Below are 9,813 nucleotides of genomic sequence, written 5' to 3' on the forward strand. Positions count from 1 at the left end.
CTCGGGGAGCTCCCAGCCCTCCTCCCCGCGCGCCGCTCTTAAAGGGCCAGTGCTCGCTCCGCGCGCCGGCCCGGGCGGGGGCCAGCGGCGGTATCTCAGCCGGAGGGCTTCTCGGGAGCAGGTGCCGGCGTTTCCTTCCGACCGAGCGGCCCTTTTACTCTTCCCGGGAGGAGGGCATCCTTGCCAGCTCGCCCCCGTCACTCCCACGGTGCTTGTGGAGAGAAGGTTTGACACCCGCCCCTTCCTAGCAACCCCCTAGAGAGGGAGGGAACAAGGAGGAAGAAAGACTCTTCTTTCTCCCACCTGGGGGGTGTGTAGGGATACTAAGGCAGCGGAGGGCAGGAAGGGAAGCTGAGGGAAGAGGGACCCAAGTGTCCTGTCTTAGGGGAAAAAAGATAAAAATCTAGCGGCTTGTTGGCCCCAGGGGCCTTTTCCAAAGCCTCGGGATGTCACTGGTCCTTGAGTGACCCTCCTCAGTTGCCCAGTGAGTTTGGACACCTTGCACGGGCAAGAGCACAGGTTTCAGAGGGAGGCAGTTGCACTTTTTGCCACTTACCTGCCGCCTCCAGTATGCTTCTGCTGTCGCCACACTTTGGCTGTCCAAGCAGAGGACATTGTTTTGTGCAAGTGAAATATAACAGTGCAGTTCCACAAGGTGATGGGCCAGTGGGCAAAACTTCCACAGAGCTGAGCTGAAAGTGCTAGATTTAACCCTATTGCAGGAGCAGCTTAAGATCCCTCTGTGTGGATGCAGACGGCCTGGGGTGGTGGTGGGGGGGGTGGTCTAAAGTCCGCAGAGGCTGTGAATCCAGATGGACAGCAGTCCTGGCCCCACAGACTGGCCCTAGGGTTGCAAGGTGAAGACCCGGTGGGGAGGGCAGGAGGGTGGAGACCTTTCCTTTCCTCTGCCACTTCCCAGCACTGGGAATGGGAACTTTCCCTACCTGAGGGCAGTTTCTCTAGAGTAAGCCCTGGGGTGGCCAAGCCCGCCTCACTTCCTGGAAGTCACCAGAGATCTGGCTGAGCTTGGAAATGGCATGGTCAGAGACCTGGCAGGTAAGGAAAAAGACCACTGAAAAAGAAAACAGAAGTTAGACTTTATTCAAAAAAACTATTGCAGTAGGGGAAGACAGATTCCACTATAGAACTGGACCCAATTCCAAATACGACCTGAACAGGGGTGATTTATAGCCAAGAAGCAAGTGGAGTGGGAGGTGGGGATGGGGGGGGGCATTCTGGCTGAAGGTGGACCAGGGAGATCAGATATCACCTGTGGGGGTTGGGGGTTGTAGGGATGCCTAGCATGATAAGATCTCAGGGTGGGAAATTCTGAATAAACTGATTTAGCAGGATTCTTATTAAACTGGATTCTAGAAGGAAGTACACAGAAGGGCCTCCTTGGGGAGAAGGTTCAGGGGGATCCTGACTAAAGTTTGGTCAAGCAAAGAATCTTTGCCAGTCTCCCCCCTTGCTCAAGTGAAGAAAAGAAATTCTTCTTTCCTCTGAACAACATAAGTCTATTCCTTATGTGGTTGGTGACAATAGATAATTGCTGTTCTGTACGACACACAAGACCTTTAATGAGAGTAATACCTTGAAGAAAAGTAGGTGAACACTTAGAGATGGAATCAATATGTGTACCCAACTTCACAGACCTTCAGAGATCTACCAAAAGTCCCAGGACCTGTTATCCTTCCTTGGCGGTGTGAGTTAGAATGGCAGTGAAATGTTTTCTTCATTCACCTCTCGAATCTTCCTGGTTATGGCAAAGATGTCCGGTAGATTGTTGGGGTTGAATATGCACTAGTTACTTCTGACCACTGGGCAAGTGCCCCCTTCTGTAACCAGGGTCATATGGAGAATGGCTCGCTGGGTTTCTTGTAGTTGGCCAGTCACTGATTCGAGGCCCATGGTGATACTATCCAGGGACAAGGTGAATGGCTTCAGCAATGAATAGATGATTCTGTTGTGGAATCTAACTTCTTGAGCTAGGTGATAAATTCCTAGGGATGGTACCCAAAAAAGTGGCAAATTTTCCCCCCAAAAGTCGAGAGGTCCTGGATGGAACGCAGGCCCAGTTCTCTGGCTGTTTTTTCTACCTCACCTTCCCAGGAACAGAGATCACCATTCGGAGGATCTGGGATGTCATGGATACCTCTTGTTCTTACAGTGAGAGCGAGGTGACCCTGAGGGAGGGGGAGGTTGTTTTAGAGAGAATTTAAGAATGCAAGAAGATTGCAGGAAATAGAGTAAGGTGAAGAGATTTGGTAAGATTGACGAGGTAGCAAGAGTTGGTCCAGTTGGTAGGGGACAGCCAAGAAGCATGGGTTCCCCAGACAAAGTCAGAACCCTCGGGAATTAGCCAGGGGTCATAGAAATAACCATCTGATGGCTGAGGATAACCAGAGAATGCTAATTTTGAGGATGGGGGAGAAGCTGTGTCTGGAGGTGGGTTCTGTGTGGTTGGGCTGGGTCTGAGAAACCAGGTAGGAGGTGCCGTGGGGACATTTTCGTTCCCATGAGGGATCTCCAGGGAACCCTGTCGTGGCTTGGGGCTTTTATGTTGGATTTAGTGCCATTTAGGTAAGTGTGACGATAAATGCTCATTCTCGGAAAAGGGCCTGTGGTAAAATTACAATGGAAAAGACGAGACCCTTGTGAGGATGGACTGGAATAGTGCAGGGTTTTCTCGCAAGGGGTAAGTATCTGGGTTGACACGGTGGAGGCCGAGCTGCTTTCCTTTCTTGCTGCACCTTTATGGTTTTTCCAGGCTTCTGTTTCTGGCCGTTGAGGCAAGGGGCAACGGCTTGGTCCAAATAAAAGCCAAAGAGTCCAAACTACCGTTTGTCTCCTATACTCTGCATTTTGTCCTTTTCCATGGGAGTCGTGTTGAATAAGCCCCACACTCTAGAGATGAACTTGGGGACTGTGGAGCAGCCATCTTGGTGTTTCCAAAGTCTATCTGAATGGCTTAAACCTCCAGCTTTCCCCATCCAGTTCTTCCTGAGTCTGAAGCTACCATTTGGGCCATGTGGATTTCTTTTATGATTGCCTGAGGAGTCGTCCTAAAATAGTGCTCTCTCAGGGGCAGGTGAATAATCTCACCAGGGGTCTAGGCCCTGAAAGCAGGATGCAAGGGCGTAGTCCCAAGGCTTGGAAACCCTTGGATTTCTGGGGTGGGCAGAGGGGAGCCTGCCGATGTAGCATACTTACCAGTCAGTTTGTTTCTTTAGGTCGCGTCTGAGTTTGTTGTGCCGTGTCCCTCAGTTTTTACCATAGTAGTCTTCTGGGATAATAACAGTGCCTCTAGAAGTTCTGCGATTTGGGGTCTGTTTTTGACTGGGGGGACTGGCTGCTGTCAGAATCCTCTCTGTTTTACGTGCCCAAGTCACGTTCTACCCCAAAGGCATAGCAGCTTCAGTATATACGTTAACCTTTATTCCTTCTGCTCTTACCGGAAGCCCAAGTAAGAGCAATTAACTCAGCAACCAGGGCTGATTTGACATTTGGCAGGACTCAATATTCTAGAGGGTTGTTTTGATCAGTGGTGGCATATCCATCCTAGAAGGCTCCACCCTCCTTTCAGAGGTAGGAGCCATTGACATGAAGAGTGAGGTCAGTATGTGGGGGGGTGAGGTGAGGTGAGGGGTGGGGGGTTCTGATGAATCTAGCCTAAGACAGGATCGTGGACTAGTGTTAGGGACACAATGGTGGGGCATCCCATTAGTGGGTAAGGGAAGCAAGGTGGCAGGGTTTTGACAGTGACATACGGCAATGTGAGGGGAGAGAGTAGTAAGATTTCATGAGAGGTAAGTCAAGATGCAGAAAAATACTATGTGTTTCCATCAAGCGATAGGGTCCGTACAGCAGATGACCTCTGCTAAAGCAGAGGCAGCTGGGACAAGTTTGGTGGTTGTAGCCATGACTCATGGGCAAGGGGGATTATGCCTTAGCCACTGGGCTGAGATCTCCAGTGAGCAATAAGTTTCTGAGAGCATGACCCTTGTGTTCATGCACAAAGAAAAAGGCAGGGAGTAATTGGTCAGTCTAAGTGTGGGAAGTGAAAGTGGAGAGAGAGCCCTTAAGGTTCTCAAAAGCATCTTTGGATAGGGGGCCCCAGATTCCCGCATCTGGGGAGGCCTCCTTAGTCATGGCACAGAGGGGTGAGGCAATCAGAGAGAATGTAGGTCTAGCCACATCCTACAGTATCCTCCAAGACCCAAATGCCTATCGGTCGTCCTCTTCTTTCAGGGAGGGGAAAATGTCAAACAGGGGAGCCTTGGTCTGTGAAGATAGTTTTATGTGCAGCCGAAGTACCGTGACCCAGATATCAGACATACAGCTTAGCTGAATTTTGTCTTCGGCCACTTTGTGGCCCTTTCTTGCTAAAAAGCCTTAGGAAGGTAGTCCGTGTCCAAGAGAAGTTGCCATAACTGTCAGAACATAGAAGAAGGTCATCTACGCATCAGATTAAAGTGGAGTCTCCTGGGAATTTTAAGCCCCTCAAGCTGACATTTAGGGTGTGTGGGAAGTGCCTCAGTGAAGCCTGGGGGTAGGGCAGTGCAGGTGTGTTGGTGGTTATCCCAGGGGAGGAGAACACGTACTGGGATTCCTTATGAAGGGGAATTCTACACAAGGTGAAACACAGATGGAGGACTGGGAGGTACTGGGGTTGGAAGGAGTGGCAGACAAGATAGTGTTAGGATTAGGTGCCAAGGCAAGTCTGGATTTAATAATTTTGTTAACAGGTTCTCAGATCTTGGGCTGATGTTTTTGCCTGTTTGGTTTTTTTAATGGCCAAAATGGGAGTATTGCATGGATTAGAAGTCTAATATCTAATCCATGTCTAATAAACCTTGGATTATCGGGTGGGGCCCCTCCAGTCCTGGCTTTAAATGATCCTGAGAAATCCTGGGGAGGCGCATGGAAACATCTATTTATACCTTAAGGGGTTCTGTATCTCTGTGTCCATATTAGTGGAGGGGTTTTTTGTCCATAAAGAAGAGGGAATCCTGTCTAATAGTTGATTTAAATATTCAGTGAGGAAGGTGTTAATTGAAGGGGGCAGAGGACCTCAGGGAAGTCAGAGCCGTTAGGGGAGGTAGATGTGGAGGGGAGGAGTCAGGGACCTGTAGAAGGAGACTTTCCAGGGCATGATAAACTTTTATCTCCTACTCATGGGAAGATTCCTTCCAAACAGGCTTCTGGATCAGCAGAACTGGCAAGGAAGTTGTGCTGAGCTTCAAGAGGTCCCATGGAAATATTAAGGGGTGGAAACAGAGGCAGGCAGATCATGAAGTAAATTATCGAAACTCACCACTGGTAAAGTTCAGTGATTCGAGGAAGGGGGCCAGGAAACAAGGTGGGACTAAGGGTAGAACACATTGCCCTGGAGTCAGTGAGAAGCGTGGTGGGGTGCCCTTGAAAAGTGTAAGGTTATTTCCCCTTGAGAATTTGGTGGCAGTTGAGGGCACCGGCCACTTATTCCTAGGAGGAGAGTCAAGAATTTTCTGGTGAGGACGCGACTCAGGATTTTTCCCTCCTCTTGAGGCCTGGCACTCCTAGGCCCAACATCCTTCTTTCTTCAATTTCAGCAAGTGTCTCGATTGATGGAAGACGGTGATTTTGGAATTTGCCATAGATGAAAATTCTCAGGTCCTCCTAGCTGTTTTAACTGCAACGCCATCAGCTTGCATTCTTTATTCCCAATGGTTTTGAAATACCATCTTCGTAACGCTGGGCTAATGTCTGGCGCTTAGACATGTCTGCGTTTTGCCAGTTAATATTATTTCTTTGGAATGTGTCAGGAAGCTCTGCTCTGAGACCATTTCCAAAGCTTGTGGCCAGAGCTGCGGCTGTTTGGAAGGTCAGTTCCAGCCCCGAGAGCTCCTTCCTGTTGTTTCTAATTGATGGTGATCATTAGACACATTTCATCTTTGTTTTTAATTTTGAATCCATGACCAATCAATTTTGGTGAGAGAGACCTAAAGAATGGCTTCTAGTCATTTTTCTTTTTTTCCTTATTTCCCTCATTTTCTAATGGGAGTTAGACGTAGTCTGATACCCTTGAGGGTCTTAAGGTATGGTGTTCCTTTGACCTTTCCAAACCGAAGGGACGCATCCCCAAGGCCAAACCATAGGTGGAGAAGTTGATCTAAATCAGGGAATCTGGAGAGCATGCTCCCAGAACAATCCTAGAGTATCTAATAAATCTTTTCCTTTTCTTTCAGGAGTCAGGAAAGTCCTCGATGGTGACCTGTTAATTCTGACTGAGACCAGGGTTTAAATGGCATCTCTTCTATCAGCCTGGCTTGAGAACGGGTAGGGGTCACACCCTGGGCTTCATCTGCAAGAAATGGGGGTCTGGTGCACCTTCCAGTTGCAGGGAGTTGAGGGGCTGGGCGTGGTGTTGGTGAAGGACATTTTGGGAGAGAGAGATGGATATGAAGGAGAACTGCGAGGGGAAAATGGGGTGCTATGAAGGGTTCTAGGGGGTTTACTGAGTCAGAACAGTTTCTCTGAAGACATTGTTTAAGAACTTCTATAGTTTGAATGAGGTTTGAATCATTTAGTTGCTTTTTGGTTTCTTCATACCGAGTGAACAAAGCAGAGCATTGTGCATCAGAGAATTTTGTTCCTTTTGGCCCGAGGGCTCCCCTTAGGTGGACTAATTTGGGCATATCCCAAGAGCCCCCCAAAGGGCCCACTGTAAAGAGAGTTTTTAGTAAAGTTTTGCTAATGAGAAAGAAAGTGGACAGCATTTGGCCTTAGAAGGATATAGTCAGCAGGAGTTTGAGGAGAGCTTTCAGTGGGTTGAAAAGCTCCCATGTTCTTGACTAACAGTACCTTTATACTTATGAATAGAAATATCTGGGACTCTAACCCAGCCTCTGTTCCTTACAGAGACTAGCCTCTTTGAATCAGAAAAGCCTAAGACTCACCTGGCCTCTGTTTACCCAGGACTCTAACACAGCTTCTTAAAAACAGCTGCTTGCTTGGGGCTCTGACCCAGCTTCTAGAGTATACTCAGAATCCTAAGGATCGAAATCCTCACTGTGTTTCAGGGGACATTTATTCAGAGCAATGGGCTCTGGAGTCGGATTCATCATCGGATACCCAAGCCCCAGCAAAGAGACTGGAGACAGAAGGTCTAGGTGCACACCGCGAAGCCTGGTTGTCATGTCGGTGAGTCCGATGGTGGTTCCGGTTCAGCTCTGGGTCTCAGCACCAAAAACCATTAAGGAGAAACAGAGTCAGAGAGAAGTTAAAGCAGTGAGGATAGATTTTACCGAAAACAAACAAACAAACAAACCCCACCAAAAAACAAAACAAAAACCCCCCCCAAACCCACACAAACTATTGCAATAGAGAAAGAGACTCCAGTAGAGACCTGGGCTCAATTCCCAATACAACCAGAGCAAGGGGGAATTTATAGCCAAGGAGCCGGCTAGGGGGTGGGGTGGGGGAGGCAGGCCAGGGCAGTTGGGTATCACCTGGGGGGAAGTGGGGATGGGGAGTTTGATCAGATTTATCAGGGGTGGGGATTTCTCGCTAAATTGATTTAGCAGGTTTCTTGCTAAAACTAGATTCTAGCAGCAAGTACGCAGAGGGGCCTCAGCTCTTCAGGGAAAAGGCTGGGACAATTTTATCCATTTCCACTACCTTTTCTGTGGGACCCCTCATTTGAGAAAGGGATTTCTAAATTTTTTTTAAAAATGGAAGTGTAGTTGACAACACAGTGTTATATTAGCCTAGGGTGTACAGCACAGGGATTCAACAATTCCATGCATTCACTGGTGCTCACTGTGATGAGCAGGGTAGACGACTTTTTTTTAATTTTTTATTTTATTTTATTTATTTTATTATTTTTTTTAGCGGGGTAGACTTCTAAAGTTTTTGTTTGTTTGTTTGTTTGTTTTTTAATTTATTTATTTTGAGAGAGAGAGAGAGAGCATGAGAGGGGGAGGGTCAGAGGGAGAAGCAGACTCCCTGCTGAGCAGGGAGCTCGATGCGGGACTCGATCCCGGGACTCCAGGATCATGACCTGAGCCGAAGGCAGTCGCTTAACCAACTGAGCCACCCAGGCGCCCGACTTCTAAAGTTTTTACTCTGAAATGCATACTGGGTGTCAGAAACGGACAACAGGCTCGTCTTGGCTTAACTGAACACACTGCAATATTTCACGATATTTAGCGCCAGTTGGTCAATTTAAAAAGAAGGATTTGAGGGGTGCCTGGCTGGCTCAGTCCGTAGAGCCTGGGACTCAGGGTTGTTAGTTCCAGCCCCACGTTGCGTGTAGAGATTACTTTAAAAAAAAAAAAAATCTTAAAAAAAAAAAAGAAGAGTTTGAGTTTAGGAGGTTTCTAGTCAAGAGAGGGACCCAGGAACCATGAGTAACGCTCTTAGAGGCCTGTGGTCAGCTTGGTAATTATTTTCTCTCTGTTAGAGGTTCCTCTTCTGGGGTAAATCCTACTTAAAGAGGAGGCATCCCTCGTGACCTGAAGTTGAAGCTCCCAATATTTGGGTTCTGGCCCCTGCAGGCACCTCTGGGCTCCCAGGTGGGCTTGTACACCCATCCATCACGGGGGTCTGTGGCTCTGGGGGTCTGGCCAGCACCCAAGGCCTCAGGGTACTGGCAGGACAGCTGCTGTGGGTCCTAGCCTTCAGCCACCCTGCATTAAACCTTACCCAGTTTCGCTAATGTCATTTCATCTAGAACCTCCCCCAACCCCGCCCCTCTTGTTTTCTTGGAGCCTTTTTGAATCAAAGCCCAGCTTCGCTCTGAGCCCCTGAAGTGTTGTGAGGGGTTGTAGAAACAGGTGGGGATTAGAAGCAGGCCTGGAGAGGGGGAGGGGGCCTGCCTTACAGGACAATCTGGAGCAAATTGTTTGCCCTCTTTGGGTTTGCCTCTTCATTGGTAAAAGGAGGGTTCTGGCTCAGGTAGGGGCCGAGGTCCCTCATAAAGGCCAGGCGCTGTGGGTTGGAACCAGGCCCAGGGCCCCCACCCCCATCCTTGGCTGCCACCCACCCACCCACCCCACCCCCATGGGCCCCTCAGGCTCCTGGTACCAAGACAAGGAATAAACAAACAAGCCTAGGGAATGTCCCTCTTCATTGGAAACAAAGCTGGGGTGGTCTGGAGAGGCGTGTGGAGAGTCAAGAGTGCCAGGTGGAAAGGTGCCAAGGCGGCCTCGGAGATCACTTCCCTGCCTTGCCGGGAACATCTGAGGACACCCGGGCCACAAGTGTGGATTTTGTGCTCTCTTTGGTGTGATAAAATCCCCATCAGGAGCATCTCTCTCTTCCGAGCCAAGCCTGCCAAGGGGTGGACCCCGGCCTGTGCTGGGCTTGTCTTCTGTCTTCTGATCACATCTCCTCTTATGGAAGAGCCCCAGCTGCTTCTGCTCTGTCAGCGGAGCGCTGGGGAACGGGCGGCCTGGCTCCGGCTGCACACTCAGGGTCTGGGCTCCCGCCAGGCCCCCGCCGCCCAGCCTGCCCAGCCTGCCCAGCCTGCCCAGCCTGCCCAGCCTCCCCCCTCAGCAACTCTCCGGCTTCCTTCCTCTGTCACCACCTGCCATTCCCCACTGATGAGCCCCTTATTGATCTTGGCCCATTTCTTAAAGTTGCCGCACTGTAATTCCATCCGGGCCACATCCTCCGCTGGGACTGGCCTGGCCAGTCCGCCTAGGTCTGTTCATGGTGGTGCTGCCCTCCTGGGGAGAGCCAGTGCCCCTGATGAGGAAAATCGGGTGGTCTGGGCCGACAGAGCGGGCCTTGGTGGAGGCTGGCTTCCCTGCTGAGGTTGGAACCTGC

The sequence above is a fragment of the Mirounga angustirostris genome, unplaced genomic scaffold (genome assembly GCF_029215605.1).
Source record: "Mirounga angustirostris isolate CCGP_5_RB_7025 unplaced genomic scaffold, mMirAng1.0.hap1 SCAF_16, whole genome shotgun sequence".
NCBI lineage: Eukaryota > Metazoa > Chordata > Mammalia > Carnivora > Phocidae > Mirounga > Mirounga angustirostris.